At 48.0% G+C, this 24,739-nt stretch overlaps 1 long non-coding RNA gene across 3 annotated transcripts in view; it reads left to right on the forward strand.

The window, feature by feature from the left end:
• The first annotated feature begins 680 nt into the window (after positions 1-680).
• Positions 681-24,739, forward strand: part of Gm32633 (predicted gene, 32633) — a 34,575-nt gene continuing 10,516 nt past the window's right edge. The window contains exons 1-3 of one of the 3 annotated variants that reach the window (NR_169109.1): positions 681-869; positions 20,650-20,785; positions 21,606-21,696. This is a non-coding gene — a long non-coding RNA (predicted gene, 32633). Of the gene's footprint in view, positions 870-15,749; positions 15,815-20,649; positions 20,786-21,605; positions 21,697-24,739 lie in introns of those variants that run through there. The other 2 variants (NR_169110.1, NR_169111.1) reach the window with 2 other exon arrangements.

Here is a 24,739-nt window from a genome sequence, read left to right on the forward strand (position 1 = left end):
CAATGATGCTTTGTGAGATGCAGAGGGAACAAGAAAGACAAATGCTGCACTCAGTGCATGTGTGTGTATATTCATGCATGCGTGTGTATATGAATGCTGGTGTGTGTGCGTGCACGTGTGTGAGCATGTGCATATGTGCTCTGTGTCTTGTGTGTATCAGAGACATCAGAACACCAGGGAATTTTCCAGACTGCAGTTTCTGACAGACAGTGAATTGATGCTTTGAATGTGCTCCATGCTATCCAGATGCTTGCAGAGGCAGTGGAAACGCTTCGGTTGGTACCAGTAGAAGAGGCTAAGTTAATGGGTGGCTAAGTTAATGGGTGCCGAGCAGCTGGGACCTGAGGGTGTGGAGCTTAGCTAAGTCTCCTCTGCCTCCCTCTCCGACCTGACTCCCGCTGGGTAGGGGCAGGTCGGAGCTGCTATGTTCTGACCTCACAGTGAAATCTGAATAATTGATGCCCTAGTCTAATGTTTCACCCAATTGTCATAACGCAGAAACACAAGCCCAGTGTATGGAGGCTGCAGACAAAGAGCTGTTTTCATCGCTCGCTTTCCCCCAGCCTCAGGTCTGTGTGGCTCTCTCTCCAGCACATGATCTGCGACAATTATCCTGTGTTCTCCCACCCTTCCCCAGGGAACCAGGGGAGGAATTATTAGGGAGGTGGCTCCCCAAGGGCACAGGGGGAGGTCTGGAACCTCCTGCAGTGTGGCATGTGGACTGTGTGCCCAGCTGCTGCTTGACACTCACTTGGCAAGGCCTTCCCTCTGCCAGGGCTGCCTGCAGGGCCTCTGAACACAGGGCTCTCACCCAAACAAGCAGCCAGATGGGTCCCCAGTGGCTTGTGAGCCGGCTCCCTGCACAGGAGGTAGGACATGAGGGTGGGAGGGGCCACCTAGGAACTCCCTGAGCCCCAGGCAGATGGAAAGCCCAGCCCTGCTTGCGTTGCTTGCTCTGGCATTGGGGGCAGGGTTCATTTCTAACTCTCAGAGCAAAACAAAACACAGGAAATGAACTTCAAACACTGTTCGGGAAGCTGGGGACAGGTGACAATTCAACCTCATTTGGCTCTGCTGGAAAAACTATGACAGGATATCTAAATCGCGGGAGGACAGTTGGTGTCAACCATGGCCACTATGGAGCTACAAAGATCGGTGCAGAGAGAGGGCGGCTTGTGTTTGGTGTAAGGTTCCCAAGTCAGTCTCATAGGCCAGATTTGGGAAATCAAAGGAACCTTTGCGTTTAAGTTGAACACTCCCAATTGACCAGCAGCAGTCCCTTTTGTCGGTTTGGCTGGTTTGCTGGAGTCCAGGTAGCAGAAAGCAGGTGAGAGACTCTGGGCAGGACTATGCTGCTGCTCTTTGGTTTATTCCTAAGAAAAGGAGGTGTAAGTGGAGGAAAGCAAGGTGCAGGGAGGGTGCAAACAACCTGGCTCACGATATAGGAACAATGCTATTTGCTTGGCTTGAGGCTAGGTGTAGCTATGTAGTTCTAGAACTACATTCTCCTGTCTCCGACTCCTTAGCATTGGGATTATAGGTGAATGATATGATGTCCAGCCAATAGTATATTACTGAAAAATTACACATTATTAGGCTCAAGAGTACCTGGGGGACAGGTGCAGCTCTCATTAAATAACCAGGCTTTGGCTTGCATGTGTGGGGTGCCTGTTATTCAACCTTTGGGAACCAGGCTGAGCCCTGCCTAGCAAAGGTGCCTCAACGCTGGGATGGGGACAGATGGCCACAGCCTTTATTAGAGATAGGAGGATGTTAGCTCCGAGAGGCTCTCACAGGCTCTCTCCTCCATTGTCCACTTCCTTTACAAGGATCGAAGCATGAAGAGTTCAATGCCCTGGCCTGCATCTGAGAGAATGTACAGCCACCTGGCCTTCCACAGCACTGGCCCTGTCTGCAAGGTCTTTCCCCTGCCTCTTAGAGAATCTGCTCCCAGCTCTCAGACAAGGTGGTGGCCTGTGGGAGTTGAGGGGGCTGCTACAGAATGGAACCTGAGATAAGTCTCTCATGGCCTTACGGTGAGGAAAGAATCCAAACTGGAAGCGAATGGAAAGTAGACTGAGCTAGAGATGGGAGTATAGAGAGGGTCTCCCTTGTCCTTAGTGGTTCATTCCTACTGCCAGGAACAGGCTGTCAGTGGATTACCCTTTCTTCTTCCCCAGGAATTACATTCTGCTTTCAAGGGAAGCCCTAGCGCGAGACTCACTCCACCTCATCTGTGTCCAGTGCTCCACTAATTTCCATGGTGCAGATCTCAGCCCTGGAGGTTCATCTTCCTAAGGAATGCTGGGACTCCCTGGTCCTCTCTCCTGGTGCATGGTCCATTCTTCTTGTTCTTTACAGGCATGCTTTTCAAGACACCCAACTTTGCATGGCACTGCTTGTCAGAAGCCAGAGCCTAGGGCCAACCCCGGGTCCCAGATAGCATGTACCCAGCAAAACAGTCACTATCAGGAGGGACCTTGGGCGAAGGGGGCCTGCTGGCTGATGCAGCATCCTGACCTGTGAGTAGTTCCAGGGGTCTAGAGCTGGGACAACAGTCTTCTCTGAATACTACTCTCATGAAGAAGAGAGAAGACTGATTAAATTAAAATATGAAAGAGAGGGTCTCCCTGCAGCATCCAGGGAAACCCTAATTCTTGGCAGCTGGGGGGTAGTTGGGTAGGAGGAGTGTGAAAGGCTGGTTTGGAGGACAAGGCTATATGGGTATTGTGGAATCCTCAGCTCCTGCCTGCTGTGGTCTGCAATTGGGAGGTGTGGGAGCTGCAGGCTCCTGTGAGTATAACAGCCCCATAGAAGTGACCATTCTCGTCCCACTTGATAACCATGTAATGGTCTCAAGAAGGATAAGAGTCTAACCAGATAATGTTCATCTCACAGAACCTGCTTCTGTGGCCTCTCAGTATGAGATTACTGATAGGCAGGGAGGAACAGACCCCCATGCAGCCAGCTGGGGGGGTGCAGAACCCTTTGAGGGAGGCATTACAGTCTGGACATGAAGTGTCAGACTTGTTCCTCAGCTGGTGGAGCAAATCATCGAGGGTTACCAGCTAGTTCCTGAGGGCTCTGACCAAATAGGTTAGTCACTGATGGGTTCCTATTAATGGCATTACTGGCAGGTGATGGAAACTTCCAGCAGCAGAGCCTCCGTGAAATAAGTGGGCCATTGGGAATATGGTCTCAGTAGCTAAACCTTTACCCAGATCCCTCTTTGCACAGCTGTGAAATTCTCTCTCCCCACAAGGCCACAGCAATGGACCAGAACTTCATCTGGGAGCCCAAATGGGTCTCTCCTCCTCTGACATATTTATCTCAGGCATTTGTAGCAGCAATGAAAAATCTAGTGTAGGAGGCAAGTTGTTTTGTTTGTTTTGGGGTGTGTGTGTGTGTGTGTGTGTGTGTGTATGCATGCATGTGTGAGCATGTTTAATGGCTAATTGTTAGAAAATACATATAAGCCTGTCAGCACACTCCTTTAATCCTACCACTTGGGAGGCAGAGGCAGGTGGATCTCTGAGTTCAAGGCCAACTTGGTCTATAGAACAAGTTCCAGGACAGCCAGGGTTATGCAGAGAAACCCTGTCTTGAGAAATTAAAAATAAACAGACAATGTAAAACAAATAAATCACTTTTAAGTGCATAGGCCAGAGGTGGTCAGCAGACTTATAGTGCTGTGTGACCATCACATCTGTCCTGGTTACAGTTACTAGTGCTCTGATGAAACACCATGACCAACACTTTCACATTACTGTTTATCACCAGAGGAAGTCAGGACAGGAAGTCCAACAGGACAGGAACCTGGAATCTGGAGCTGACACAGTGACCATATAGCTATGCTGCTTACTGGCTAGTTCCTCAGGGCTTGCTCATCCTGCTTTTGTATAGAACCCAGAGCCAATAGCCCATTTACAATAGGCTGGGCCTTACCCAATGATCACTAGTTAAGAAAATGTCCTATGGGCTTGCCTAAAGCCAGATCTTATGGGGGCATTTTCTTCCTTTGAGATTCCCTCCTCTCAGATGACTATCAGCTGTGTCAAGGTGACCTAAAACTAGCTAGCATAGCATCCAAACCACAGAAGTCTTTTTCTCTTGCAAAACGGAAACTCTGCCTGGTTAAGCAACAAACTTCCCAACTTCCCTCCCAGCTCCAGACAACCATCTTCCCCACCTCTCCATGAAACTGAGGGCTCTGGACACTTTGGATGAGCAGAGAGAGCTATCTGGGTATGTCCTCTGTAACTGGCCGACTTCACTTTGTGTGCCTACCATCCGCAGCTTCCTCCATGGTTTGCAGCAGGTGTCACAGGGGAGGGAGGAGTTTCGGGCTGCAGATTTCACAGGTCCAGGCACCACCTAGAACAATAGCCTGTGCCCAGACCCAGGAAGAATGGAAGTGCGGATGGGTTAGAACCATCCCCATAGGCAGCCCTTCCCTGAGGCAGAACTTCCTATTCAGGCAGGGACCTGGGGCAACATTGCTCCCGTGTTATAGGATGACTCTTGGAGTAGCTGGGAAGGGACAGCCCAAACTACACGCTGAGGAATGCCAGGACCATGAGGAGAAAAGCGAGGAGAGGTGAGGTCCAAACCCAGGTTGCTGCATTTACTAATGTGTCAAAGAGGAAGCATTGTTGAGAAACTCAGTGTGACTGCCTTTTGAGGGCCAGGGATGACAGTAAAGCTGCTGTGGGTGACAGGGTGGCCATAGAGTAGTTGACAGGTGGTGCCACTTTATTGTCAGAAGCAAGGTGGCTACAATTATCTCAGTGAGTGGCCAGCTGGATAACAGCTGGGGCCACCATCCAAAGAGGTGGGCTCGTGGGAAGTCAGCTAGGGTACTACCCAGTTCCAAAAATTAATACCCTGGATGGACATCAAAGAGACTAGAAGCACCCTTTTCCCAAACCCTCTCATCCCATGCCGGTTCTCAGGCAGAGGATCCAGGTTGAAGGAGAGGCGCATTTAGGGCAGATGTACCACCAAGGTGAGTGTGTGAGTGATGAGCCTAGGCTTCCAACAAGGGACCCTAATCATTCCCATTTCGTTGGTTATCCAAGCACAGGGCCATGGGGAGCATCGAGAAGCCTTCAGGACTGGGCCAGTCTGAACTGACTCGGTGTAGAGATGGCAGGGTCTCCATTGTGTCTATTAGAGAAGACCATGGGGAACCAGGCCTGGTATCCCTGCTACATGAGGCAGTCCTGGGAGTAGTCTATCTCCTGTACCCCATAGCAGCTGCTCTTGAGTACCCCACTTACCATTTCTGTAAGGCAAGATAAGATTAAACTGCCCACCCTCCCTTTCAGTTTTGGGAGGTGAAGCCGACTACAAAGGGAATGGCTGTGTCTCTTTTACAGCTGCTCAGGCCTCATGACAGCAAGGGCCAGGCCAGGCTTGAGGAAAAAGCTGGAGTGGTTGGGCCCAGACAGGGCTCCATGGAGCTGCAAGGGGCTTGAGTTTGAAGTCCGCGTGTTGGCATGTGCAGCCCGCTCTTCAGGGCAGATGGTGTTCCCCAGGCTGTGGGTAGAAGCTCCTTTGTAGACAGCATTCACACAGCCTGGGTTTCAACCCAAAATAGCTTCCTCTCCTCACCCCGAGCAGGGTGGCCAGCTGCTCCTCCTGCGCAGGTTCCTGGCCAAGGTGCAGCTCCACCTGGCCCATGTGCGGGTGGCACCAGGCTCCTGTACCTGCAGGGGCAGGCCATATTGGATGCTCAGGGGTGGGGTGGGGGGGCTTCTGTGGAAACCACCCTTGTGAGTTGGCAGTCAGGGCCAAGAAGGGAGGAGCCTTGGAGAACATGATGTAAGGGATTAGCCTGCCCAAGCCTGGAGCCCAGTGACATCCACCTGCCTCCCAGGGCAGCTCTGGAGCCAAGGCTACCCTTTCCCTAATTCATTCTCTATCTGCCCCCCCCCCCCCCCCCCGCAATCCCACCCGCGCATGCGTGCGTGTGTGTGTGTGTGTGTGTGTGTGTGTGTGCGCGCGCGCGCTATTTATTTATTTTTTTTAAATCACCAATAGCAGCCTTCTTCAGAGGCCTCCTGAAAATTTACCTTTCTGTCCAAGTCCAAATTTAGCCCTGACTTCCAGGCCTCTTACCATCTGGGCCTGCCAGGCCTCTGCCAAATGGATCAACCTGCCACAGAGTGGAGAAAACCCACTGCCCTGCTGCTTCCTGCATTGGAAAGCCCACTGTTCCTGCAACACACACCCACTGGGTTCGGGAAAGGCGTCGCTGACGCAGGCTTTGAGGCTATGCCTACCACTCCCTGATCCCCGCCAGGACCATATGCCATTTCACGTTTCAGACCGTGGCCATACACGGTGATAGTATCCATTTCACTTTGCACTGGTGGTCTTTGAAACCAAAGCCAAGAAGGCTGGAGCTGGGATTGAAAACTTGGGCCACCTAGAGCCTCCCTGGAAGGCCAGGCCACCCAGGGAGTGCCCCATGTTCCTTTGTTCCCAGCCAACCTGGATTACATTTGGGCCTCCTAATCAAGCTTTGCAACCCAGGAGGTCAACGTGCTGGTATTTGTAGATCCGTGCCAGACACTAGCCTGGGGAATCAGAGATGTGGACTATAGGTCTCTACTTCTCACAGCTGGCAAAGATGAAGAGAGCCAGGAGGAGGTTGGTCAGGGTGTCTAGAGATTTTCCCCATAGTTTAGTGTAGTTTGTCTTTTATCTCTTGACCACTGCAAATGCCAAATCTAGATAGAAGGAATAGTTCCTCACAGGCAGGGTAGGAGGTGCATGTCCAATCCTGTGGCTCTAGCCCTTCTTCTAGAACCTTCTTGTTTACTTTTGTCCCATAGCCTTGTGGCTGGAGTTAAATACTGGCTTGGCTCATGGTCCACCTTAGTCAGCGGTCCACTGTCTGATTTTCATCTTCAGCCTCTGCAACAAATTGTCAGTGTGGCTCTCAACCTTGGCCAAGCCATGAGTCCATTTTCTAAGGACTGTCTGATACACGAGACAAAGTAAAGAAAGAAGACTGATTATTTTAGGTTCACAGTCTCCAAGGCTGGAAAGTTCAAGGTCATATGGCCACAGCTGGAGATGGCTACCTGCCGCTTCCTAGGCAGGTAGAAGCTGAAAGATAGAGAAAGTATGCGTGCACAAGACAGAGAGGTCTAGCCTCCACTATAGCTAATACATTCTTCTGAGACATCTGCCTTGGTGATCCATTCCCCGCCCCACAGCACAGAGGAACTAACGTTCCTACGCCTGATTATTTAGAGGTCACGCTCAAGCCATAGAATAACCAAGAATTAAGAACAGGACTTTGCAGGCTGGAGAGATCCACCTCTTTGCAGTTAAGATGTACTTTGTGTACTGCTCTCCCAGAGGACCTGAGTTCATGGCCCAGCACCTATGTAGGATGACTTACAGACACGTGTGATTCCAGCTCCAGGGAATCCAACTCCCTCTTCTGCTCTCCATATGTGTACCTATGTGTACATACCCATACATATACACATACTAAAAATAAGTAAATTAAAAAAAAAAAACACCACCACCACCGACAACAACAACAAAAACAGCAACAACAGAAAAACCCAAGAAAACAACTGGAGTTTCTTTTGTTTGTTTGTTTGTTTGTTTGTTTTTGTTTTTTTGAGACAGGGTTTCTCTGTATAGCCCTGGCTGTCCTGGAACTCACTTTGTAGACCAGGCTGGCCTCGAAATCAGAAATCTGCCTGCCTCTGCCTCCCGAGTGCTGGGAAAGGGAACTGGAGGATGCGGGCATCAATCCTGCTACCTCTCACATGCTAAGCGAGCGCTCTACCATTTGAGCTAATCCCCCTCTCAACTGGAGTTCTCAACCCGGCTAGCTGTACTTCTGAATGTTGACCGACTACGGATGCTTGGATTCTGTCCCCTAGGTTCGTGGGAATCCCCTTCTTATCCCATGAATTCTGTGACAGTCAGGGTTATGTAGGGGAACAGAACTGAGTGAGCATATAAAACAAAGGAAATGTATTAGATTGTCTTATAGGATATGTGCTGGGTAGTCTAGCAATGAAAGTCTGCACCCTGGCCAGACTGAGAACTGCGACCTGCTCAGTCCCCAAGGCCAGAAACCTCAATGATCCCAAGCTGGCACTGAGTTATGGAGGATTCCTGGAGATCTGATCTTTAGTTCATGGTGGAAGGTCAAAGAAGCTGGGTTAAGCAACAGCTAAGGATGGCAGCAGCAGAGGCAGCAACCAAAGGCTGCACTTGCCAGCAAGGTGCAAGGCAGGCACATGAGACGTATTTCTCACCTCTCTATGTCTGGGCAGCAGATGGTGGGTTCTACTACTCCGAGGAAAGGGCTTTTCTGTCTTAGCCAATGGGCCCAGGATATACCCTTGAAGACCTACCCAGAGGTGTGTCTCTTAGTTGTTCCCATATCCAGTCAAACTGACAACAATCACATTTACATTTCACTCTCCTTTCCCAGCTCAGCCTTCCTTCTTTAAAAAAAGATTTATTTATTTTTATTATGTATATGAATACACTGTAGCATTACAGATGGTTGTGAGTCATCATGTGGTTGCTGGGAATTGAACTCAGGACCTCTGCTTGCTCTGGCCCAAAGAATTATTTATTATTTTATGTAAGTACACTTTACCTGTCTTCAGACACACCAGAAGAGGGCGTCAGATCTCATTACAGATGGTTGTGAGCCACTATGTGGTTGCTGGAATTTGAACTCAGGACCTTCGGAAGAGCAACCAGTGCTCTTAACTGCTGAGCCATCTCTCCAGCCCTCACCCTTCTTTTTAACAGCTTGTTTTTGATGATAACCTCCAAGCACCAAAGCCACAGCATAGCCTAATGGTATCTTATCAATGACAGTCTTTTTAAGAAGATGATAGGCCATCTTCCCCATATTCCCTGGGGCTTAGAGGACAGAACTTACATACTTGACACACATGTTGCTGTGCAGCCTATTATGTTATGAGATCCTACAGGCCACATATCACAAGTGTTGGCGGACATGACAATTATTATTCTGTGTTTGGCAGTTGGATTGGGTTAGAAGGTCTAGGAAGCATACCTTTGCCTGCCTGGTGCATGTGTAGTCCTCCTTATTGTCCTTTCATGTGGCCATCAAGGTCTTTCTTACTGTATGGCAGCCTCAGGACAGCCTGGGCATGGTCTATGAGCCTAGGGAGCCAAGAAAGTGGGCATGGTTATAAAGGGTAAATGTGATATTTTCTCGACTTGTGACCTACTGTCAGGATTCGGGCTTCAGTGGTTGGGCACGTGTCTGATACATGTGACTTGTGACTGGGTAATGTCCTTTGCTCTCCTCTGAGCACCATGGGCTCCTGTGCATTTGTACCACATGGGGACAGTGGTGGCCAAAGGATGACTAGTAACCAGGCAGCATCCTTGGGAGCCCAGAGCCTCTGGGTTATAATAGCAACAGGAGTAACAGGGACTCCTTACCAAACCATTTGGGATTCTTTCAGCCCTTCCCTCAACAAGGCCTCAGCCTTGGCTTATAAAAAACTCTTAGACTTTTAGTAAAAAAGAATTTATCTGCTTCTTAACTTTCCCATGTTTGAACACAAAAAAAGCTGGGTGTGGTGGGACATGCCTTTGATGTCAGCACTCAAGAGGCAGAGATAGAGGCAGATGTATCTCTCTGAGCTTGAGGCCAGCCTCATCTACAAAGCCAGTTCCAGGACAGGCAGAACTATACAGAGAACTCATCTCAGAAAAAAAAAAAAAAGTAAAGAAAGATCAGTATAACTATTAACAGTTCAAGGCCACATTACTAGGATAACACAGACTGTAAGAATTTACCAGAGGAAGCTCAACATTGCTGCAGTTTACTGTGTAGTTCAGTCAAAACCTGGTTCGAGACAGGTAGGACCTGAGTTACCCCTTGTGAAACAGCTGATATCCAAATTTACAGTTTGTTAGTTAAGGGTGTGCAGCTCTCACCAGCTCCTACATTTCCACACCAACTTAGAAGCTTCTCTTTGAAATGTGAAACTTTGGGCCTCTGGCTTTGCTTCTTCCCTTATTCCTGTAGAGGGGAAAGGCCTGGAAGAATGCGTCCTTTGCTCCAGCCTCTACCACAGCCTCCGGTCAACAGACTCAAGAAATATAGAATACATTGTTGTAAACAGGAGCATCCGTCTTAGTTTTTTTCTCCTCATTGCCAGTGATAGAATACTCTGCAGGCAGAGCTGAGAGTTCTGCAGCTTCATCTGAAGGCTGCTAGTGTAAGACTGACTTCCAGGCAGCTAGGATGAGGGTCTTAAGCCCACACCCACAGTGACATACTTACTCCAACAGGGCCTCACCTTCTAATAGTGCTACTCCCTGGGCCTAGCATATACAAACCATAACAGGTACAGCCTTTGATGATAGTGAAAGGCAGGAACTTGAAGCAGCTGGTCATATCATAGCCACAACTAAGAACAGAGAGAGGTGAATGTATGCACCCCTTTCTCCAATTATCAGTTCAGGATCCCACTAGGGAATGGTGCTATCCAGAGTGAGTCCATCTCAAGTCGATGCTATCAAGGTAACCCCTCGCAGGCATGCCTATCCACTAGATGACTTTAGATTACATCAGGTTGACAATGTTACTGGTCACCTTCTGTGCCACCAGGACGCCAGAACTTATTTCTCTTATCTAACACCATTTTGTTACTTACCCTCCCTCCCCAGCTTCTGATAACCACCTTTCCACAATCTGTTTCTTTGAGATTGCCTTTTTAATGTTCTTCATCGGAGTGAGCCCATATGGTATTTGCGTCTCTGTGTCTGGCTGATTTCATTTATCATAAGGACTTCCAGTTCTGTCCATGTTACACAAGTGGCAGGATCTTATTCTCTGCTGTGGGCTGGAGAGTAGGCCACTGTATGCATGCACTACATTCCCTTCACTGGGCCATGGGCACCCCGACTGGCTGCGTGTCTTGGTTGTTGTGAATGTCTGAAGTGGTGGTTATGCTCTGATTTGCTTAGCGTACATTGTATCATGTAAGGAAATAACACATTGTACCCCATGAATCAGCCCAGCTAATGTGGACATCGGAGATGAGAAGGATAGAGTCTGCCTCAGGGCCTTACCATGGGGTGAGCCACTTTAGTGCACGTCAGCATCTTTCCCTGACCTGGGAAGTTTCTTCTTCCCTAGTTCTTGCTCAGTTCACTCCCCCCTGGTCTGCTTATTACAGAACCTTTCACTGCTGTCCAGAGGCAAGAGACCAGCATTGACACCTCTGTCTATGCCCTTGTTCTATTTAGACCAGTAGTCCTTAACCCTCCCAATGCTGCAACCCTTTAATACAGTTCCTCATGTCATGCTGACCCTCAACCATAAAAACATTTTTGTTGCTACTTTATAATCAATTTCGCCACTGCCATGAGTTATAATGTAAATATATGCTTTTTTGTTTGTTTGAGGGTTTTAGGTGACCCCTGTAAAAGGGTCATTTGACCCAAAGGGGTCATGACCCACAGGTTGAGAATCACTGATTAAGACTCTCCTAGTGAAGGCCACAGGCCAGAAGGTGACCAGGAGTGCCTGCTTGTAGGTGAGCCTCTGAACACAGGAAGGAGCTCCCAGGGACATGTCTTTACCTTGATACTCTTACTATTTGTTTCTTCTTCTTTTTTTTAATTTTTAAAAATTAATTTATTTATTATATGCAAGTACACTGTAGTTGTCTTCAGACACCCCAGAAGAGGGCAGGGGCTCTCATCACGGATGGTTGTGAGCCATCATGTGGTTGCTGGGATTTGAACTCATGACCTTTGGAAGAGCAGTTGGTGCTCTTAACCACTGAGCCATCTCTCCAGCCCTATTTGTTTCTTTTTTAGCCTTTGCTTGTGAGAAAACTCTTTTCAGGAGTGGCTCAGCCCTCAGGAGCATCTTGCCCTTGGGGCTCATCTGCCAGCGGGCAAGCATCTGTTGAGCATCTCCTGGCCTGGACCTCACTTGCCTAAGCCTGTGATGGACTGGCAGCTAGGTCCTCAAGGTCTCTAGCTTTCTAGCAGGTAGCAGAGAGAATGGGAGGAGAGTAGTGACCTGGAGTCCTTTATCTCAGGCCCAGGCCTGGAATTTCAGGGCCACCATCCTCAAGGATATGTCAGAGACTCAAATGGCTCTTTGGACAGGACACAATGCCAGGACAGGCAGAGCGATATAGCTTGTGAAATGAGGCATAGGCAGACGTCTGTGAGGACAGGACAGTGTTTGTGTGTGTGTGTGTGTGTGTGTGTGTGTGTGTGTGAGAGTGTGTGAGAGAGAGAGAGAGAGAGAGAGAGAGAGAGAGAGAGAATGTCTGTGTGTATTCCTATTTACATGTGTGTATGTGTGCATGTGAGTGTGTATATGTGTGTGCTTGCCTGTGTGTATGTATGAGAGAGTCTGTGTGCGTTTGTCTGTATGTCTATGTGCATGCATGTGTATATGTGTGTGAGTGTGTATATATATATGTGTGTGAGAGTGAGAGAGAGTGTCTGTGTAAGTCTATGTGTGTATGTGTGTGTGTGTGTGTAAGAGAGAGAGAGTATGTGTGTGTCTGTGTGTATGTCTGTGTTTGTGTGAGTTTATGCATTGATGTGTCTGTTTATCTGTGTGGCTGTATTGGTATCTGCATGTCTATTTGTATCTGTGTATTTGGGTCTTTGGCTACTAATTTAGTGTTTGGGGCATCCCTGGCAAAGGCCTGTGCACCCAGGATAAAGGGTAACAATTTCTGTTCTACTCTATAAGCATCCCTTCTATCTCTGTCTCAATCCCCAAACACCTGGCTTAAAACATACACTTCTACAGCAAAGCAAACAGCCTTTTCTAGACTCCTGAAGCCTCTAGTGCCCTCTTCATAGTAACACCCCCACAAACCTGCCTTGGCATGTCTGCTGTGGCAGCTGGGAGCCACTCAGCAGCAGCAGTGTGGTCCCTGATACCTCAAAGATGCACAGTGAAGGGACCCTGCACGCATCTGTCCCCAGCTCTGGGTCAGGCAGGGTGCCAGAGAGTGTTCAGTTCAGCCCAGCTAAGTTTACCTCAGAGATCAGAACAGAATGACAAAGAGCCCATGTCCTATGCCCTTAAGTAAACATCACTGTTCTCGACAGAGGTGGGTCTTCAGGGAACTTGGAACAGATGCCACCCCGGTAAACCCTTCTCTTGTGTTTAGCACAAACCTGCCAGCCCCACCTGCCTGACAATAAGAGGGAGGAGGAGCCCCAGAGCCCAGCTGCAGTGGAGTGGCCTTGCATGTTTTTCTCTTCTTGTGGTTTCATGGGGTTAGGCAAGGTTTCATTTCTCAGCACAACTGAAGAAAGCGACTCTCAATGCCATCTGTGGAGGGGCCAGGAGACCTGGGCAGGGCACTATTCCTCACCCTCACCCCTCACCCGTACTCTTTAGGCTTTCCCTGAGCCCATGGACTAACACAGCTATGTGGAACTCCAGTATTTCCCAGGAACATCTGGAGATGGCGAAGCCTGGCCAGGGAGTGTTCTAATAAGATTAGGACCCAACTGAAGGCTAAGGCTGGCACTGTACAGGGCCCTGGCAATGCTATCACCTACTGCATGCACAGGCATTTCAAGTGGGAAGGCCCACAGGGCCAACACCCCCCTTCTCCAATGGCATGGCTGAAGTGTCACAATGCCCTAGCTTCCTGGAAGTCAGACTGTCCCAGTTTCACTTCTTAGCTTCCTTATTCCCACCCCACAGCCAGGGTTGACTCTCTGTCTCTATTCCTGGGGTCACTCAGGAAGTCCCTGGCAGGTGCCAGGTGATCACCCAGTGAATTCAGGAAGCCACTCTAGGGTGGGAACAAACAACGGAGTAAGGCAGAATCTGCTTGACCCTATAGAGCCCTAGTGACGCTGTCGAAGGTCCCCCAGAGCACTCCTGTCAGAACTGGCCTGGATCTCACACCCAGAAGTGAGCACACTCCTCCCTTGGGGTACAGGGGTTCCCATGTACTTCATGGTGTCGTCAACCCAATGGGTTGCCCCAACAGTATCTCCAGGTCCAAGAATCTTCTGTTTTCTGTTAGTCCCTGTTTTGTCTACCTGTGGTAATATATCAACATTCTGCTCAGACATGATGACCAAATAGTCCCAGTGTCTGGGAGCTTGACTCTCTGCTCTTTCAACCTTCTTCAGAGCTAGGGGAGACCTGTGACCCTCACCATGGCCAGCTAGAGAATAACTGCTTTCCTGGCACAAACATTTTTTTTTTCAAGATAGGGTTTCTCTGTATAGCCCTGGCTGTCCTGGAACTCACTTTGTAGACCAGGCCGGCCTTGAACTCAGAATTCCACCTGCCTCTGCCTCCCTAGTGCTGGGATTAAAGGCGTGCGCCACCACACCCGGCTACAAACATCTTCTTACTCCTTGAGGTGGAGCAGGCTCTTGTAGCTATTGCATCACAAGGAAGGCCCAGAGATATGCTAAGACAACTGAAGTGGAGTTATTGTAAGCACAGGGGCCTGATAATAAAGAGATGGCCTCTGTGTTCTTACAGCCACGCCGACTTGGGCCACGGAAGCCCTGGCAGAGCAGATGGAGGATGGGATTAGTATCTTCTGCCCCCCCCCCCACTCCCGTGTGCCCAGCAGCCTCGAGGATGAGACTACCCTTATCAAGAGTGGCTTAGCCCACAAGTTGCTTCCCCTCTGCCTCTGTGTCAGCCTTCAGTAGCCCCTTTGCCATTTTGCCTGGCTCAGGGCTCGAAGAGGGCATGGAAGAAGGCAGGGGAGTTAGACACAACCACGCAAACTTTCTATTAGGAGAACGAGCCTGAAATCTTCGCATGTCTGTAGCAGGGTGACTGTCCATGCTTGCTGATGTGCATCCTCCATACTATTTGACATTCCATTCCTGCATTTCACACTCAGGACATCCAGAAACATCTCTTCCTGTGGTTCTCTCCCCAGGGCTCAGTCCAGGACAGAGAGGAGATATCTGTTGGAAGCCAGAGGAACCACTGGATGGACACTCTATGTATTCTCCCTCTGAGTGGGAGTGTGTTATCTCGGGGTGTGTGTGTGTGCATGTGTGTGTGTGTGTATGTGTATGTGTGTGTGTGTGTGTATATGTGTATGTGTGTGTATGTATATGTCTGTGTGTGTCTGTGTGTGTGTCTGTTTGTATGTGTGTATGTGTCTGTGTGAGTGTGTGTGTATATATGTGTGTGTATGTGTGTGCATGTGTGTATGTGTGTGTATGTATATGCATGTGTGTGTGTATGTATCTTGTGCATGCTCCCAGCACCAGATCTCCCTACTCTTCTTTTGCACCTTCTCTCTCAGTGCCTAAATACCCTCCTCTAGGTGCTCCAGTCAGAGTTTTTCCTCTATAGATTTGAAGCTAAATAAGTTATGCCTGTGTCTTGGTAAGATGTCGACAGAAGGAATCACAAGAAGCAGGTGAGGGAGGGCTGCTGGAAAGCATTGGTGATGATCACATGGGTGACCACACCAAGGCTGGTCTCCCCTCCCCCTGCCCCTGCCTCTGGACTGGCTCATCAGTTTACTGGCTAATACGGGCCCTTGCGTAAGACTAGGAGCTGAGTGTGGGAACAAGAGGAAAGCACAGGAGCCGCAGTGGGTTTCAGTTCAAGTTTTGGGCCATGCAGGGTGCTCAAGGCATGGGGAGATGCCAAGAGTAGGCGGAGCAAGCTTCCTCTGCATCTGATCTGAAAAAAAAAAAAAAAAAAAAAACCGACACGGGGAAAGGCTGTCCCCAGGTGCACAGAGGACTGATCCCCGGAGACCAGTCCCCAGCAGGCCAGCTGGGTGAGGAGGGCAAGGTGGGACTCCTTTGAGGCCATCCAGGGAACTTGTGGTGGTTGGCTGCATGGCTAGAACGTAGGTGGGGGAGGGGACGGGGTAGATAATGGGGCCTGGGAAGTGTAGGAGTGAGTGAGCCTTGTCAGGTGCCCAGTCAATGCACAATGAGTGACGGGTTCTGGAAGATAGTGGGGAGAGATAGCATTATGACCACGAGATTGCCAGGAACTCCTAAGACAGGGCCAGTCTGCAAGTCCTATAGACATCCTTCAGTTGACACAGGGAATATTCGAGCTCAAGGACCCAGGACATAACGAAAACCTGGAAAAGGAAGTCACCTTTTCAGGTGGAAAGCCAGCGTCAGGTTTCTCCTGTTACTTAACTCTAGAACAAATTCTTATTATCTCCTAGGTCTTCATACTCAGATTACCCACAGCAAAAGAGGTTCTGCTAAAACAAGCAGGCCTGGTAGAGGTCTTCTGCAAGTAACGGGTTCTAATGGTTTAGGTAAAGAAGAACTTGGGATAAGGAAACCCTGCTGGACTTCCAAAGAGCCCCAGGGCAGGGTGTAGTGGCTTCTGGGAATGGGAGCCTAGTGTTCCCAAAATCCAGGGTCTAGTAGGTTTTTTACAGAGTCTCAGCCAGCCCCTACAGCTCCTTTCTATGCAGGGGTCAGCTCAGACCCTTCTTAGAAATAGCTGTCCCTGGGAGCTCTGGCGGGTGGGGGGCTTGGTTAGTTGATATTGTTGTTCTTCCTATGGGGTTGCAAACCCCTTCAGCTCCTTCAGCCCTTTTCCTAACTCCTCCATTGGGGTCTCCGTTGCTCAGTCCAGTGGTTGGCTGCGAGCATCTGCCTCTGTATTTGTCAGGCTCTGGCAGAGCCTCTCAGGAGACAGCTATATCAGGCTCCTGTCAGCAAGCACTTCTTGGCATTAGCAATAGTGTCTGGGTTTGGTGTCTGCATATGAGATGGATCCCCAAGTGGGGCAGTCTCTGGATGGCCTTTCCTTCAGTCTCTGCTCCACACTTTGTCCCTGTATTTCCTTTAGACAGGAACAATTCTGGGTTAAAATTTTGGAGATGAGTGGGTGGCCACATCCCTCAACTGGGAGACTTGCCTAACCTCTGGATATGGTCTCTACAGGTTCTCCCTCCCCTTTGTTGGGTATTTCAGCTAATGTCATCTCTGTTGGGTCCTGGGAGTCTCTTGCTTTCCTAGCATCTGGGACATTCTGGTGACTACCCCCCAGTTCCCCATGCCCCATTGCTACATACCTCTATTCAATTTTCTGACCCTCTGTATCTCATCCCTGTCTCCTTCCATACCTGATCCTGTCCTCCTCTTCCCCTCCCCGTCCTCCTCTCTTCCTCTCAAGTCTCTCCCACCCTCTACCTCCTATGATTAAGAAGAACTGAAGCATCCACACTTTGGTCTTTCCTCCTCCTCCTCCTCCTCCTCCTCCTCCTCCTCCTCCTCCTCCTCCTCCTCCTCCTCCTCCTCCTCCTCCTCCTCCTCCTTCTTCTTCTTCTTCTTCTTCTTCTTCTTCTTCTTCTTCTTCTTCTTCTTCTTCTTTTGAGACAGGGTTTCCCTGTGTAGCTGTTCTGGAACTCACTCTGTAGACCAGGCTGGTCTTGAACTCAGAAATCTGCCTGCCTCAGTCTCTGGTCTTCCTTCTTCTTGAGCTTCATATGGTCTGTGAGCAGGGGCTAAACCAACCAACCAAAGGGTACATATGAAGGGACCCATGGCTCCAGCTACATATGTAACAGAGGATGGCCTTGTCTGGCATCAATGGGAGGAGAGGCCCTTGGTCCTGTGAAGGCTTGATACCCCAATGTAGGGGAATGCCAGGGTGGTGAGGTGGGAGTGGGTGGGTGAACACTTTCACCAAAGCAGGGGGAAGGGGGATGGGATAGGGGGTTTGTGGAGGGGAAATGGGAAAAGGGGATAACATTTGAAATGTAAATAAGTAAAATATTCAATTTAAAAAAGAAGAAAAAGAAATGGTTATCCCAAGTCTCCTCAAGATTGCTGTAAAATGGTTAGGAACTCCTAGACCAGATCTGCACTTCTCATAGGACATCTGGTTGAGTCTATCGAACATGAGCCATCTGGTCACATCTCAGCGTGGAGGATCTGAGCAGCAGCAGTAGCAGGAAACAGCTCCATGCATGTGTGAGCACTTTAGTGGGGCAGAAGTAGGGAGGGCACATGCACCTGAGTGTACACAGGGTGCGTGTACCCCTGTGGATGTGTGAGAGGCCCGAACAGAATCGGATGTGTTCCTCTATCTTCTGTTTTTTTTTTTTTTTTTTTTTGTTGTTGTTGTTTTTTGCCTTACTGCCTTGAGGTAGGGTCTCTCAATGAACAAGAAGCCCTCCTTTTTTGGCTACTAGGCATGTTGACTAGGGGCTTCTTAGGCTCTTCCTGTCTTCTTACCCCCATGTGGGGCTTATAAACACTCATAGATATGCCCAGTTTTCAATGTGGGTGCTGTGGGTTCAAACTCAGGTCCTCATGTTTGCACAGCAATGACTCTTACCCACTGAGCCATCTCCAGGCTTCAGCCTGAGTTCTCTTCAGAGATCTTTACTCAAGTGACACTAAGATTCTTGACAGCGTCCCCCAAAAAAGAACCGCAGGATGAATATGAAAGTTTCAGTTTATTTCTATTTTTAATAATTTATTTGTCTTAATTTCATGTGCAGTGGTGTTTTGTTTGAGTGTATGTCTGTGTGATGGTGTTAGACTTCCTGGAACTGGAGTTACAGACAGTTTTGAGCTGCCATGTAGGTGCCGGGAATTGAACCCGGGTCCTCTGGAAGACCAAGCAGCCAGTGCTCTTGGCTGAGCCATCTCTCCATACTTCCAAGTTTTATTTTATTAAGAAAAGATTTAAACACGGATTTAAACATGGACATTAGTTGAGAATGTTTTAAAATAATAAGGATTCTCTTCAGGTTTGGTAGAGAGATATGCCTGTGGTATTTCAGGCGATTGTCTCCTTAAATGATGTTGGGGGGCGGGGGCGGGACCTGTGGGAGGAGATCTTACAGCAACTGGAAAAACATGCTTATAGACTTTCGAGGGGAGGATCTCTGAGCTTATGGGGGTGTCTCTGAGGTTAGCAGATTAGCGAATATATATATGACTGCTGATAGGATGTTAATCCTATTGTCACATCCTACATCCTACCCCGGAGTTGTTGTCAGGAATTTAACAGTTTAGGGAAGGTACAAGATAGGATGTCAACAATCAGGCATGGCTGATCACCTCTGTGGAAGCCCCCCTCTGAGATCTCATGGACAAAGCAGGGTTAGGGAAAGGATAGTACATGCCCAAGTGTGGGCTGTCCAAAAGTCACATTTTGGTGGCCTTTGAAGTTACATTGTTGAAAGGGTTTCTAAGGACTCTCCCTGTTTGCCTCTAATTTTTTTTTTTTTTCCAGTGAGATCACAGGGTAACTTCTGAGACACACTGGGTGTGATTCCAGGCTGATCAGAGAAAACCACAGATCATGAGGTTTGCACAAGGGAGCTAAGACATTTTTTACTGTTTTTATGCCTGCTTATAGATTCCCAGAAATTGTAGGTTAACATCTAGGAAAGAAAAAGGTCATACTTAAAGATCATATACTCTTAGTCCTTAAGCATCTGTTGCTATTAAAAATGCTTTTGAAACATTACATAAAAGGGATATTGTCTCGATGGAGATAATCATATCAACATGTGTTATTAGTTGTATTGACTTTTTCAACTCTTAGCAGGTAGAGGACTTCAATTAGACCCTGGAGGGAGGGGTTCCTTTCCTTTCTCCTACATCCTTAACTTCCCTACCTTTCTTTCTTGCCTCAGAAATGTCTTCCTAAGTCTGCATCTGACCCCAGCAAAGTACAGGTGGTACTAAAAGTATGGCTATACCCACATTCAACACATGCACACAGATATGTGCATATAAATACCTACAAGCACACGATATGCATATACAGATACAGACAGTCATACAGAAACTGATTTCTTTAGCAAAAAGGGCACCCAAGTGTGTCTTTCTAAAATCAGCAGTGTTTGAATGTGGTGTCTACAGGATGGTTGCCAATACAGGGCAGGATGAGTTTGTTGATTTTTGTGGGATGCCCAAGAGTCTGAGCCACAGTGTGACCTTTTCACAGTGTTCAGTTTATATAGTCAACACCATCCAGACAGCCATGCCCCACCATTCTCTTCCTGGTCCTCAGGACTGTCCAGGTCTAAGAAGCCACACAGAAGACAAAAAGCCCATCCTTAGACTTAGCATTTCCATCTTCCTCCTGCAGAACTTCGTCCCTGGGCAAAGCCTTGCTGGTGTCTCTGGGGGGAATTTCAAGGAAACCTTCAGAACCAGTTCGAAAACTAAACAGGAGACTTGAACCCACTAGAGCTGTCTCCTCTACCCCAGGCTGTCCCCTTCTTCCTCTTCACTGAAGTTTTCTGAGCCCTATGACCTCCTCTGGAGCTGCAAGGCCTTTGACAGACTGTTCAGGAACAAGAATTGGCAGCCTTGGGGCCCTATGGAGGGTTTGAAATGAGCTCGGGGCATCCCCATTCCTCTATCCTTATTCTTCAGAACTGCTTGTGCCTGCACTCCTGCAGATTCAGCTTAGCATCTGCTCTTACTCTCCCAGAATCCCTGAAACCTCATCTAGGGCCCTCAGGGTTTCCACTGGACCAGCTCATTTGTGCCTTCCTAAAGCGGAGTTTATCTGTCTGTGTTTCTGCCTCAGAGGACAACAGCTGGCAGAGATACCAAAGGAAAGCAAGGCTCACTGTAGCCTCGCTTCTGCCATGTGTCAGGCCACTCGAACTTTATTAACTCTAGGAATGAAGATGTTTATATGTGACGAGACTGAAGCTCGACTTGTCATCTCTAAGTGCACGTAGCTGTGGATTCCTAGAACTGGGCAGCCCTGCTCTACAGTGCGACAACATGAAGGCCAGCAGTCATTGGACAACAGGTATCCATCCCCAGCGTGCCCCGTCCCATGTAGCTCTGACATCCCCGCACATGGACACTAACACTGTCTCACCTCAGCAATCCCTAAACAGGGGCCAGGGCCTGGGCCTGAGCAGTCACCATCTTCAGGGAGGCTGGTTCCCTGGGGGTCATTGGTGCTGCCTCTGACAAAGCCCCTTCTTTAGCTTCACTGACCACAACTTGTCCTTGGATATGACAGTTCAAGTTGAATGGCCTTTGAAACCTCCAGTGCCTTCTTGCTCTGACTCATGCACTCTGCACAAGGTCATCTTACCCAATTGTCAGATGTCTGCTTCTGTGACTCTCTCCCTATCACCCTTCCTTTGATGGCTGCAGCTGGGCCCCTGCTCCCATGTGTAGCCGGTATTTCCACCAAGTAGGCTGCTATGGCCTAAAGTATGCCCCGTCCCACTGCCATCATCCACACATTGAAGCCCCCAATCCCTCCAGCACTCCTCAATGTTGATTGTGTTTGGAAATAAGAACTTGAAAGGGATTAATAAGTTAAAATGAGATCACTAAAATGGACCCTGATCCTGTGTGACTGGTGGTCTCAGGAAGAGAGTAGGGCACAGGGATACTGAGGATGCCAGAGGGAAAAACCAGGTGCCCACAGCGGGAGAAGTCAGCCTTGGGCACTAAGGAGAAGCCTCAGCAGAAACCAGCTTCATAGAGACCTTGGGTTCGGCTGACACCCAGCCTCTAGAACTGGGAAATCCAGTTCTCTTCTTTAAGTTATTTCTCCTGGCAAGATGGCTCTCACAAACTAACAACAATAGTAATAATAATAAATATTTCAGGGAGAAAGGAGTTCAGCACCTGTGAAGCAAAGCCAAGAAGTGGCACCTGCAGGCTGGCAGAGCTATCGCTGGTCCTGAAGCTGAGAGACAGGTGTGTGTTATCCCTTCTGCAGCCAGACACCCAGCTGTCCTGGTTTCTTTCCTGTTGCAGTGATGAAATACCCTGCCAGAAGCAACTTCAAGGAAGAAGTGGTTGCTCCAGTTCCAGGGTACACTCCTTCACAGCAGCGAGAAGTCAAGGCAGCAGGAATCTGAAGCAGCTAGTCACATGTGTAGTTGAGAGCCTAGAGAGAATGATTGCCTGCCGGACTGGTGAGCTCCAGGTTTAGTGAGAGACTCTGTCTCAAAAATTAAGATGGAGATAGATGCAGGAAAACCCTCATATTGACATCTGATATCCACATGCACCTGTATACACACTCATGAATACACACACACACACACACACACACACACCCCTTATGGACTAACCATCTATAAACAATCTTTTCTTATTGCTATTCCCTAAAAAGGTCCCCATCACACCATTCTCAACATATCTGCAGTGTATCAGGAATTATACCTCACCTACACATTATCTTCAGTACATAGGGGAGTGTGCAAAACTTATGCTAGCAGAGTTATATGTATAGGAAAGTATATAAAAGCTGTATACTACCCAGGTCTTAGGGGGATTTCGGTTTCCTCGGTAGTCTTGGACCCAACACCACACAGGTCCTACAGAATATCTGTACATGAATCACAAAGCCATAGCCAGACACAGTAATGCCACAGCACTCATTGATGTACACAGTCACTCTAGAATTTTCCCTGTGCCCTTATAAACCCATTCCATCCATCGATCCTACCGCACTTTGGATGAATGCTCTCAAAGGTAGGCATGACTTCTTTCACTCAGTACGTGTGTATAGGGAATTAATCATCCATGCTCATTCCTTCTAAGGTTCAATTTCTCTCTCTCTTTCCTTCTTTCTCTCTCTCTCTCTCTCTCTCTCTCTCTCTCTCTCTCTCTCTTTCTTTCTTTCTTAAAAGATTTATTTATTTTATGTATGTGAGTACACTGCAGCTGTCTTCAGAGACACCAGAAGAGGGCATCAGATCCCATTACAGATGATTGTGAGCCACCATGTGGTTGCTGGGAATTGAACTCAGGACCTCTGGAAGAGCAGTCAGTGCTCTTAACCGATGAGCCATCATCTCTCCAGCCCTAAGGTTCAATTTCTAAAGATACAAGTATTTGTTTACTCTATTATTATTGATAGGTACTTATGTAATCCCTAGTGTTTTGGCTATTAAAGCAATGCTGTGGTCATTCTAGGGTGTCTTTCATGGGATGTAGAGTGTGTAGACCCCATGAGAGGAATTTCTGGGTCATAGCTTTAGAGACAAGTCTGTTCCTTAGAGTGATGGTATCCAGCGGCCCACGTCAACAGTGTGTGGGTTCTGGTTTTTCTTTTTCCCCAGCAAAGCTTGGGATTTATTCTTTCACTCCAGTGGCTGTGATGTCACAGTGAAGGCCTTTCCTCTCCCCTTTCCTCTCCTCTCCCTCTCTATTTCTTTTCCTTATTTCTTCCCCTTCTCTTCTCCTCCTTTCTCCTTCTCCTTCTGTTTTTAGCTATCAGCTTTATTGTGATACAATTTGTCTGTCTAAGAATATTCAGTTCATTTGAACATTCTGACAGAGCTGAGTGATCATCACCAGTCACTGAGTCCTGACTTAAGGTTTTACTGCTGTGAACAGATGCCATGACCAAGGCAACTCTATTTTTTTTTTTTAAGATTTATTTATTTATTATTATATGTAAGTACACTGTTGCTTTCTTCCGACACGCTAGAAGAGGGAGTCAGATCTCATTACAGATGGTTGTGAGCCACCATGTGGTTGCTGGGATTTGAACTCAGGGCCTTTGGAAGAGCAGTCAGTGCTCTTAACCGCTGAGCCATCTCACCAGCCCCCCCCAAGGCAACTCTTATAAGGACAACATTTAATTGGGGCTGGCTTACAGGTTCAGAGGTTCAGTCCATTATTATCAAGGTAGGAAGCATGGCAGCATCCCGGTAGGCATGGTGCAGGAGGAGCTGAGAGTTTTGAAGGCTGCTAGTGGAAGACTCCATTCCAGGCAACTAGGATAAGGATCTTAAAGCCCACACCCACAGTGCCACACCTACTTCATTCTAATAGTGCCACTCCCTGGGCTGAGCATATACAAAGCATCACAAAGTCCCCAAAGAAACACATAACCTTTGGCTAGTACACCCATATCCTTCTTTTTTTTTTTTTTTAAGATTTATTTATTTATTATATGTAAGTACTCTGTAGCTGTCCTCAGATACTCCAGAAGAGGGCATCAGATTTCGTTATGGATGGTTGTGAGCCACCATGTGGTTGCTGGGATTTGACCTTTGGAAGAACAGTCGCTCTTAACCATTGAGCCATCTCACCAGCCCTCCACCCACATCCTTTTTAACCCCAGTACTGGACAACTATAGACCTACTCTGTATCTCATATGAATTTTTCTCTTCAAAGACTTTTATATGTATGGAATCAGATAATATATGGTCTTCTGTGACTGGCTTCTTTCAATGACAAGTCTCCTTCATTCTCCATTCAAATATGGACATGTATCCCTGAATAGATGCACACTTTGCTCGTCCCATCATCATTTGAGAGGGCCTCTGAGTTATTTCTACTTTGGACCTCTTATAAACAGTATTGCTGTGAGTACTGGCTGTGTAGGGATTTTTTTTTTTTCATCCATTTTGGATGTACACCTAGGAGCAAAATTGCTGGTCAAGTCCCTAAACTTTTGGATAATTGAAGATTGATTGTTTCCTAAAGATCCATACCAGTTTACACTCTTGCGAGCCATGCCCCAGTCTCTCAGGATCCTTGCCAGCATGTGCTTTTGCCTGACTCTCTTTTCATGAAGTGTTGTGGATGAGATGGTCTCACGATGATACACTGTAGTTTAAATTCTTCCTTGAAGAAATGGGGTTGAGTTCCCTATCAGATTTGTTAGCCATTCAGAGATGTTCTTTCATGAAGTTTCCACTTAAGCCTTTAATGTTTTCTTTCCCCGTTGAAGTATTTGCTTCTCCACTCCCTTTTATGGTTCTGGGCCCAAACCCAAGA

This window comes from Mus musculus, chromosome 7 (assembly GCF_000001635.26).
Source record: "Mus musculus strain C57BL/6J chromosome 7, GRCm38.p6 C57BL/6J".
In the NCBI taxonomy this organism is placed as follows: domain Eukaryota; kingdom Metazoa; phylum Chordata; class Mammalia; order Rodentia; family Muridae; genus Mus; species Mus musculus.